The following is an 11,799-nucleotide window of genomic DNA, read 5'->3' on the forward strand; positions in this document are numbered from 1 at the left end:
GGTGTGTAGAGTAAGTAAGTAAGTAAGTAACTAGTAAGTTACCTGACAATGTTGCTAAATGCTACACATGATACAAAGTATTCCACCTGCAACGTGCACATTCATGTACTGACCAGTGCCGTGCTGGATGGTTACAGACTGCACCCTTTGTGGCAGCACTCCCCTAAAGAATGCAGTGGTTTCATTTAAATAAATGAAGCTGTGTTATTCATAGCAGTGTTCTCCTAAATCCACTTTTTACCGGCACTTCACATGAAAGGTGGAGATTAGTTAAATGACATTATTGCCAGAGTTTTGCCTGTAGAGCAGGTCCATAGCTGGGGATGAAGAGGACACTGAGTTTCAGTTTTGTTGAAGTGAGCCAGCCTTGAAGGAGAAAAACTAAATCCAACTCCTGCGCAGACTGCAGCAGGAGAGCAAACGCAACACGCACCAGTGCTCACATCCACACACTTTTGTCACACACACACACACACACACACACACACACACACATATTTATATTAAAAGAAAATCCCACATCCACCCACCCACACATCCGCACACCTCAAAACAGCAGTCAAATCAGTTTAAGTTAAGTATCAGCCTACTGAGTTAACATATTTTGATGCCAATTATTTTCCTTATTCCATTATCCCCTTATCAGGAACTTTGTGTGTGTGTTCATTAACCTTGTGCTGTAACTGCTAATCATAACCATATGTTCCTCACTTTGACAACACCTGTGGGATGTGGTGCAAATGTCAAACTGTCAAGCCATTTCTAACTATAGGCCGGCCTCTGTTGAAGCCACAGATCGAAATCTGAAATAAATTTATAATTAGGATTAATTGTTAGCTCTGTTATTCTCATAAAGGACTTGATTAGCTAGGCTTAATCACATAAAAGGAAAAGACCAAGATGTTGGGTGAATGTTGAAAGAAGACAGAGCGCGGGGAGGGAAGGCAGCAAACAAAGACTGTCCTGTTAAAGCCCAATTTTGATGCGACAGGGCTTCAGCGAGAGCGACTACAGTGAGTCAGTGGAGCAGATGAGGATAACTATCAGTCAATCAAGCCATGGCCATGCGCTATAAAATCAATAAGGCAGATAGGCAGGCATGAGGAAACAGGCCCGCCAAGCACTGAGCCCCTCATATTCTGTCCTCATTACGTGGATGAGTAAGTGTGCATTTCCTGCATGATGCTGTCTGATTATCAACAGGCAAAAAGAAGCGGAAAGAATTATTTGCTCAGTTCAGATCTGCTTATAAACAGATCTGGGTTTCTTCACTGAGTTTTGTATATTTGTATGTGTGTTAACTGAAGAACAGTGCCTTTAGAGGGTCATGTTACCCAAATGACAAAACACAACATAAAAACATAAAAACATATTTTCTTATTCCTTATATATATATATATATATATATATATATATATATATATATATATATATATATATACAACATTTTAGTAAAAGTTTTAAAATCAGTTGTAAAACTGACAGGGAACCAGTTAGGGAATTGGTGTGATGTAGTTGCTGCTCTTGTACAAGTTGCAGTCTTTGGATGAGTGAGTTTCAATAACCTAGTAAAGTCTGAAGGAGATAAAAGCATGAATGACCGGTTCTGGATCTGAGAATGACGTGATCTCTCTGTTGAATTGCACCACTTTACTCACCTGAGCATCAAAAGACAACTCTGAGTCAAAAAAACATCTAGGTTATGGGCCTCTTTTTAAATATTGTAAGATAAGGAAACCACACTGGATGAATTTTAATGCTGCTAGTGCTGAGACCAGAAGGTGTAATTTAACTTGAAATCCATTTCTTAACTTCATCAAAGCAGGGCATAAAAAAAGACACATTAGTGATACCAGACCTACATACAGTTGTGTATCATCCACACAAGAATGAAAGTGGATATCTACACATGATTTGGCCCAGGGGTAGGTGACCAAGAATAGATCCCTGAGGAACCCCCCACAAGCATATTTCTGGTCAGCTGTCATGGAAAAGGCTTATCTTCATATCAACTGTTGTATGTATGGGAGTATAGTCATACCTGTTTATCTAAACATTATTTTTCTATACAACTAAACTACATTTTACGTATTTGACAAATTGCAAATATGTTGATACTAAATGTGTGAGAAAAATGTTCAGAGATAACATGTTTTCCACCAAAAGGTTAATGTAAGGGGAAGATTGTGGTCTGGTTTAATACAGAAAAAAGTTCAGTGATTTCAGACACAACGTGTATTTGTATGTTTACGAATGTTCCAGCCATAATATGGTGATCAGGATGTTTATTCAATGTTTATAGTTTTATCAATATTATGAGAAAACAATGTTAGGTTATTGCTTGTCTGTGTAATGCATTCTCTTGCCTGTCCCTAAGCCTGGCCTTAACCATCACAACTAAATGCCTGAACCCAACCTTAACCCAAACTTCATTTTAAGCTTGACTTAAAACCAAATATTGACCTACAAACAGCTAAATGACCTAGCATTTCTATTCAGAAAGATACTCAGTGGTTTAAAATTAATTAATTATTATTATGTACATGTCCAAACCCTTCTTTCTCATTATTGCCTGGGAAGCAAGACACATCATGATTTATCTATCTATTGAGGTATTTTCATGAAAATCATCATCATACAGATGACTCAGTATCACATTGATGCTGCATTTCCTGCTGAATCAATGACAAACCCTGTGTAAGAGACTATTGATTTGGAGTTACTGTAATGATGTTAACACATGAAAATAGATCCATTTTTGACCTTGTGTAATGAGGACACAATGATGAAACATTACTTAATGAGATCGGATGTTCCAGCCATAATATGGTGATCAGGATCTTCTATTAGCTGCAACATACCAGGGAAAAAAAAAAAAATATGTCTGAATATGTTCTGTGAATAAAGGGTTTCACACATTGATACACAGAACAGAGAAGTACCTCTGTCCAAAGGAAGGTTGGACAGATGCCATTGGTAAAAAGACTGGGCATCTCAATCTGGTGAGAAAGTTTGTGCGATACAATCAGTTGCTCCAAAGCAGCTGCTGTTTTCAAGGTCAAGACTGAACTCTGAAACTTAACATATTTTGTTTATAGCAAGGCAGTAGCGAGATCTTGTCAGTAACTGTATGCAAAATTTTAATTGCATGATTATATGCCATCTGAAGGGACTGTAGGAGCTGCTTGTTGCACATTAACGAAAATGTGAAAAGATCACGGAATGCATGCAGAATAGGAAACACTCTCAAACACTCCCAATCGCACACGGAAACAAGATAACGTAATGAATTAGGACCCACCAGTGTGCATAAGAGGAACACAAAGCCCAAAACAGAACTGCTCCACTATCTTATTAACTACAATGAGGTGTGAAGAACAGTATCAGTGATGTAGTGACGTGTATGAATATGAGTTCTTCCCTGTGGAACGGTCACAAATAAAACAAACAATGTTGAGTTTTAAAGGGGAAGCAAAGAAGGATCTGTGGGAAAGTTTTGTCTTTTGTCGACCCGTCCATCCATCCCAACCTCTTCCTAACACAGACTTTGTCACTCAGAGTTTGGCGAGTGGTGAAGGGATTGGCACACTGCTGTCTGGGCTGACAGGCTTAAATGACTTAGGAACGCTGGACTAGTGTTTCCAGATACAGCAATGGCACCTTAGCTCAACCCATCCAAAGACTTGCTGAGCTTAGTATATATTTTACCTGGAGAGCCTGTTCAATATAGTCTCCATTTGCATTTAAAGTTAACTTCGCTCTGGATGCAGCACTATGTGACTCCACGCATGAGCTTCTGACATTGCTGCATTCTTTTAATGTAACTACTATTTGTAGTAGTTTCTTATTGAGAAAAAAAAAAAAAAAAGGAATACCACACATTCTCTTAACCCACAAACGCCTGTGGCTACAAAGAAACTGTAGAAAAAGCAAAAAATACAAATAAATAAATAAATGAATGAGAAATAAAAAATAAAATGCCAGAGGAAAAATGGCCAGAAGCAGCAGAGTAAAGCTTCTAAAACAAATTCTCCTTAGTGCTGAAGTTGTCTTTGTAGCCAAAATTTAAAAGGACAATTTTTCACCCAGCTTACAGTACGTAGGCTTGGGGTTGTCAGGGTGATCAGAGACGCCTGATGGGCCAGTGCAGGGAGGAAGAGGAGGAGGAGGAGGAGGCGGCTGACTCAGCAGCTGCGTCTTGGCCCTGGTTAGCCTAGTGGGCTGGACTGGAGGACAGGAAAGGAAAGCTGACAATCTGTCTTTGACTGATGGACCCTTAATGCTGACTTTCCACAGGGGAGGAGATCACAGGAAGCCCCACACGTACATAATACATACTGTCTTTGTCTTTCAAATGTACACGTGCACGCACACACACACACACACACACAACAAATTGCAAGTAGAGACTCAGACCATCAATAAGTTTTATTGTCAGAAAAAAATATCAAAAACACATCAATGAGCCACACTGTTGTGCACTGGGTGACGTGTTCCTTCATTACCATGAACACACACACACACACACACACACACACACACACACACTGTACTTTAATTTGACACCCACACACACCATACTGCTGCACAAAACACCCACTAAAGCAACAAACGTGGATTAATCCACTGCTGAAAATAGTCCTCAACAAATAAACTATCTCCTCCTGTTTAAATTTATAAGCCTTAAGATTTCCTCGATACTGTTCATTTATCTACTTTTCTTTTTCTGCAATAGCCATTAAATGTATTTACATTCAGAGATATAGATACATAGATAGATAAATAGATGACTTTAAAAATCGCTGGAGGGAAATTAAAATATCATAGCAGCTGAATTAAAATAAAATAAAATACAAAGACAAAAATACACATAAATTAGTACACAATAGAAATAAGAAGTAGATACATATAAATAAATAAGTACATGGTTATGCAAGGGTGATAAGGGTGAAAATAGCCTATAGTAGTTTTTATATAGTTTTGTAAGTATACGTAAATGTGAGTTACTGGTAATGCAAATTGAGCATTCTCTGCTTCACATGAAAAGTGTTCAAATGACAACATGAAGCTTTGTGAAGTTGCCACAGTAGACGCAGGGTGTTTGTCACCGTGGTTAGTTTTAACAGTGATTGTTCATTGAAAATGTGTCTGCAAGACAAAAGTCAGTGAGGTGTTAGATGAAGAGCTGCAGGTGACACCCCCGCTGTACATTGGTCCATATACATATACTTATTTCAGAGAGCCTTATTGCCTTACTCATCACCAAGACTCATATCAGATATCAATGTATATACAAAGTTTCATGAATTTTCAAGCAGCCCTAGCACCTCAAAAACACTAAAAGGGTAAAAGGTAATTACACAAAGATTGAACAAATTAATTTGGAGTCATTCCAGTTAAAGGAGTTTGTTAAAATACAACACCCGTAAATAGCAAAAAAAATGCACCAACATTACAAAGTAAATTCAAAATAGCCGACTTCCCACTGAGTTTAGGGTATGGCCTAAAGAGGCTTTTCTGTAGATCTAGATGACACACATACATACCAGTTTTTGTACATCTAAGGAAACTACTGGCACCATATGCTGCATGAAATCAGATCATGGTTGCAAATATTTTTTTTTTTTTTTTATCACAACGTTTGCTTTATAGTGTTCTAAAAAGATACACCAGCTGTTTATGACAAAATATTCAAATTGCTGACCCCTGTGGTCAACACATACGTCAACAGAACTCTACTATTAAAATGTATTTGCTGTTTCCACTGGTAAATCAGCCAGAAGTGATTTTTGGCCATTAGGGGCTGGAGAGACTCCATAACTATAATGTCTATTGATATGCTTTTCAAATGTTTGTAGTTAACAGTGTTTCATAGGAATGATAACCACAATTACACAAATAAAATGTATAAAAAATGTTTCTGCCCTTCAGCATGTTCAAGTCATGATGAGTCCATCTGTGTCACTGCAACAGTCATTTACATACCTGTCAATAGAGTAACCCAGGAAATAGTATTTGGATTAAGTGAAACACAGCCCCCACGCTGACATGAACATATTGCATTTGGATCATGTTGTGTACAAGCTGTGACTCTCTGGCATCATGTCACACAGCAATGGTGTCTCTAACTCCCTCACCCTCCTGACAGTGTGAGGTTATAGACCCGGAGCAAACTGTTTGAGTGTATTTATCTGCAATGTGTTTGAGGAAGCCTCAGCAGCAGGTTTCCGATGAAACAAAGCAGAGTGATGAATTAAGACTCGGTGGGATAGAGTGAACACAGCTGACGGACCGGTGATGAATGGCCTACTGATGTTTAAATATCACACACATGGTGGAATCTACACAATCCACGTGAACACACATAACGGGGCAGCTACATGCACGTGCACAGGAAACTTTTGAATGCACATGCAAACTTGGTGCGTATAATGTGACCAGTACTGTTATATGGCTGCATAATGTGACCAGTACTGTTATATGGCTGCATACATCTTGATTTTTGGTTTAATGGTTGTCTTTTTTTTTTTTTTTTTTTTGCTTTAGAGGAGATTTCAAAATATCAAGAAATCGATTGTGTACCGTGATGCAGGCCATAAATCCATACATGGACCAATTCATACAGAACATCAGCTGTATATCAGAGCTGTAGTGGTGCGTATATGCACTGTTTACCCCACCTCCGCCCCGGCGCATTTACCATAAAAAATAGCCACAGACACGTTATCAGTGCTCATCAAAACACATTATGTGTATGCTTCAGGTGTGACAAACATGCTGTATGCATTTACTTTCTCACAAAACATTTTGCAAAGCTGATTTTGAAGTGTGAATCATCATTTACATCCATGTTTACTTGCCAGTAGTCTTCTTCTTGTTGTTCTTCTTCTTCTCCCCTTGCTTTGCTGGCACGTTGCTGTTTCTTGGCCTGTTACTCCAACAAACATTTGATCAGTGGAATCGTGTAGAATCATTGGCAGGGATGTGAATTGTGTCACCTGCATACAAAAACAAACGAAAGAGAGATCCACACATGAAAAAAAAAACAAACACTGTTTAATTGCACCACAAATCTCCACAGGGTATCTGTAACTGTGAATAGGAAACTCCTGTTAGTATACTGCTGTGGGTGGGGAGAAACACTGACTTCACGATAAACTCAAGGAACAAAAGTCCCATCTCTTGTTGTTGTTCCATAATCCATGAATCATGGAGGAGTATAGTCAAAACACTGCAAAGATTGTTGTTTCCCAGTTGTTTGTCAATGCCATTTAGAACACTGTTACCTTTACAAGTGCAGGCCTTTCAAACACTGTCTTTGGTCTGTGAAATGTCAGTAATGGAAAATAACCGAGCGCATTAGCACTACATCTGTGAAAACATGTTTAAGTCCCCGAAAATATATTCAGCTCTCTTTTTTGTCCTTTTTGTTTAAAGGTTTGGTTATTACACAAAAGATTTGTGTCTAGGTCTCTGCTTTTCTCCTTGGTTTGAAATAGGTTAGGAAAAGGTGATGTCACATACGTCCATTTAGCAAGAGTTCAATCAAAATGTGAAGACACTTGTTGGGTTATAACTTATGTTGGCAGGCAACTGTCAAACCAATTGGACCAAACCACACCCACGCAGTCCTGAAGAAGACTAACGTGGATTGTTTGGTCAGTAAAAAATGAGAAAAGAAGTCCTCCAACCTCAACAACCATACAGGTCGCGTCTTTCAGCCCTCTGATGCAACCCACAGGAGTGTCTCCTCAAATAGCACTCCTATGGCTGCCGGCGTACCAGACCTCGGTTGTCATGGTTACAACAATAAACACACTGACTGTACCAGGAATGGCGTACCTACCTCCGTCACCATTGGTAACTATAATAACAGTCATGGCTTGGTTAGGTTTAGGAAAAGATTATGTCATTTGAGTTAACACAAGAACTTCCTCAACATCACACAGTCTTTGTCGTCATGGTTGGCATGCTACTTTCATATCGTAATCAAGCACCGCTCTCCTGTGCCATATTCCTCTGTTTTGTTGACCCATCCATCCACCCCAACCTCCTCCTGATGTGGACTTGGTCGCTGTATAAAGTACATCACCGCACGTTTCCCTTTGCTCCTGTCATAATTACTGAGGCTGCTAGATGTCACCTAGCAACACAACATAACTATTGCTTATTATAACCTGCCGTACAAACAACCTATGGGCTTGATGGTCTCATTTTCTTCATACTGTCCTTGAGAGTTAAAGGGAATTAAAGTGCTGCCTGTGCTTCTGTCATCCAAAAAGCATCACTATGGTATTGCTATATTATATCAATTGTATCTTGCCATATAGTAATAGAAAAAACCAGGGGGGGACTTTCTTCAGTGCTTGAATTTGCAGACACACTCAGTAACATCACACAGTAAAGCTCAGTACAAGATTATAATAGTTACTTGATAAAATGAGAATCTATAGAACTGTACATGTATTTTCTGAGTAGACCCAGAAAAAATATATCTTTTAACAAGAGTGCCTTGGTCTGTTTGGTTCAAGGATACTTTGAAGCTTGACTCCAATGTTTCCCATTTGTTGCAAATTCATTTTCAAGAAATATAAAGCCAAAATGTTCCTGGTATCTAACTGCTTTCATCCCTCCTACTGTGAATTCAACTGTTTTCAGCAATAACATACTGTACAAAGTAACAACTCAAATTTAGATTTAGATTTAGATAAATTTCATACAAATTGAATATTCACATACTTTCAACAATGGCTACAGAAGATTTTTACCTGTTGGTCGTGTCTGCACCCCTGCAATTTTCAGCACAGGTTTTCTTCAGAAAAGTCCAAAAGATTGAAATAAGATGATTTTTCCAATCTCAAAGTTACTTCATGTGACAAAAGGGATAACCTGTTTATTAACTCATTAATACCTAAGGCGCCCTCTGAAAACAACCTCCTAAAACCTGAGGCTTTTCTGAAAAACTTTATATTTAGTTAAAACTTTTATTTCTCAGCTTCTGAAGCAGATAAAAACTTTAAAAAAAAATATATTTGAGAGCTTAAACCTTTGGCTTTTATTGTAAGCTGTTGCCTTTGCCTTGGAAATTGGATATGGCTGGAAAAACAAACACATTTGTCAACAATTTCCATGCATTTTTTTAAATTATTTTTTAATGCTGAAGAACAATAGGGTAAATGCAATAATATACAACAGAAGCCAAAGGTTTAAGGTCTCAAAAGGTTTTTATTTCACATTTCTATCTGCTTCAGAAGCTGATAAATAAATGTTTTAGTGACAATGTTGCATCGGGTGAATCTTAACCTCTGGTTAGCTGTGACACTGCCCCCCCCCCCCCCGACATGTCTCTCACTCTGAGCCTCAGTTAGCGGGTTTGCAGCTTAGCAGGTTGAAGTCTGTGTCTATTCTATTAAGTCATTGTCTTTGTTGTTTTCTTTCAGGTAACTGGTGTACTCTGCTTCGATGTTGCTCCCCTCGTTGTCAAACGGGCTAAAACTGCCCATAAATCCCGCAATGGATTTCAACTTCCTGATATGAAATTCAAAGAATCACAATGCATTTCATTAATCACATGTCTTAAAAACAACAAAATCATATATTTTAGTATATGCTGCACTTGCTCTTAATTCCCTTAAAACAAAGAACATAAAAAATACAAACCTTTTAGCTTTTAATTTGGTTAAAATTGATGTCGACTGTGGTCAGAATGGGTCCTGATAGTAACAGTATAATTTTGTGTAGTGCTGTCTTACCGGTCACTCAGTTCGTGTGTGTAAAGGGACATTTCCAGCACTCCATATAGAGGAGCATTGGTAAAAGTCAAGCTTACATAACAACAGAGCTGAGGAATTACTCTTTTTGTAGTAGCAGTCTGTTTTCATCACCCCATCCTTTCATAACATCAGCTGTCTTTGTTTCACCTCATCAGATGAACGTTCATCACATCTTTCATTCTGCAGACTAACTACGAGTGTCACAGTGGATAAACTTATCGCCCCATTGACTAAAGTTGGGAGCTGGTCATTCCCCTCCGAGCCATTCTAAATAGGATGTAATAAATCTCCTCTTTTCCCTGAGATATGTACTTAAATGTCCCTCCTGATAAATGTAGGCCTTCATCCATGCCCAGATGCATTCCGTTCGAAAGATGAATAGTTGTGAGGGGTGAGGAAAGTGGTGGAGAGGTGGGGAGGAATGAATGTGGAGGGGAGGTGAGAAAAAAAAAAGGCCATTTTCTAACGCAGATGGGTTTGACAGAGTATCTCCTGGCTGGAACAGCTAACGGTGAACGAAATGCATCAAGAGATGTTACATTAACCTGAGACGGGAGGAGGCAATGGGAGAAGGGGAACAGAGAAGGAGAAAGGAAAAGAAAGAGAGAAATCCATTTCAACGTCCATTTGTCTTGTCTTGTCGTCATATGGCACCTTAGCTTGGCTCCTCTTATTCTGTGAGCCAGGCTCACTCTCACATTTCCCCCCTTTTTTCTTGACTCTTTCTCCATCTCTCACTCTCCTAATTCCTCCGCTCTTACAACCTTTCCTCTATTTTACACCTACTCTTACCTGTCTGTCTGAGCCCCACTCAAGCATCTGCTCTCTGGTTTTCTTCTCCATCCTATTTCCATAACTTTTCATCTGGCCTTTCCTCTTTCCTCGACTCCTATCTTTCTTTTTCCTAATTTGCTCCCATCTCCACATTCTATTGTCTCTTTCACTATGTCTTCTTCCATTTAACCTCTGATCTTCAACAGTGTTTCCTTTATCCATCATCACTGGCATAAATTGTACACTATTTTTTATGTATATATTTTTTATGCACCTTTTAAAGATGGGGATATGATACAAAATAATAGACATAAAATGATAGACATATGCTTGTGACAATATATAGGTCTGATTTGTGATTTTGTGTGGATGTAGCCACAACTCGTGTCAGGGCCAGAGGCATTGTGTTTTCAGATTCTCAGTATGTCCGGCCCATTCACATGAACGCTATATCTGAGTAATGCCTTGAGAATTTCATCAGATTTGGTGCAAACATTCACTACTTGGACTCAAAGATAAACTGATTAGACCTTGGTGGTCAAAGGTCAAAGGTCACTGTGACCACATCAAACATGTTCCTGGCCATAATTCAAGAGTTCATACACTAATAATTGTCTCAGAGGATAAAATGATGAAGTGATGGCATTTTATATCCAAGAAGTCAAAGGTCAACTTCACTGTGACATCATAATGTTCTGCAAAAACACTTCTGGTCATTATTCATTGCTGTAAATCAGGAAGGGGAGATTGTGACCATATTTCCTGCAACTTGACTGGTTGGCAGAGGCATACAGTTTTGAGTGAATATGTACCAAACTGGAGTCGCAGGCCTTTGACACCAGAGTCCAGGGCTAACCTACTTTCTGTTAGGTTTGAGCAATAAAAATACTTTGGTAAAGGTAGGGAAAGATGGGGTTTTGGTTAAATGTTAATAAACATGTTGTGTCTCCAGTTTCTGTGAACTTTTTCTGCATTAAACCAGGCTACAATCTTTCCCTAAACTTAAGTGTTGTGAGAGTCTGAGGATAATGATAAAAATAGTTTAATAATGTTTTAGTCACTATAAACAAAAATTGTTTTCCAAGATCAAATATTTTGGCAGAAAACAAATGAAATACATTGTCACTAAACACTGAACTGATATGTTCAGCATCAACATTTTTACAACTTGCCAAACATATATATGAACAACTTTTCGTTATAGAAAACAGCTAGTTTGGGCAGAGAATCCATTTCAGCAAACTATAATCTC

Source organism: Trachinotus anak, unplaced genomic scaffold (assembly GCF_046630095.1).
Source record: "Trachinotus anak isolate AG129_WGS33_773 ecotype Australia unplaced genomic scaffold, CSIRO_AGI_Tana_v1 ptg000009l, whole genome shotgun sequence".
Taxonomy (NCBI): Eukaryota; Metazoa; Chordata; class Actinopteri; order Carangiformes; family Carangidae; genus Trachinotus; species Trachinotus anak.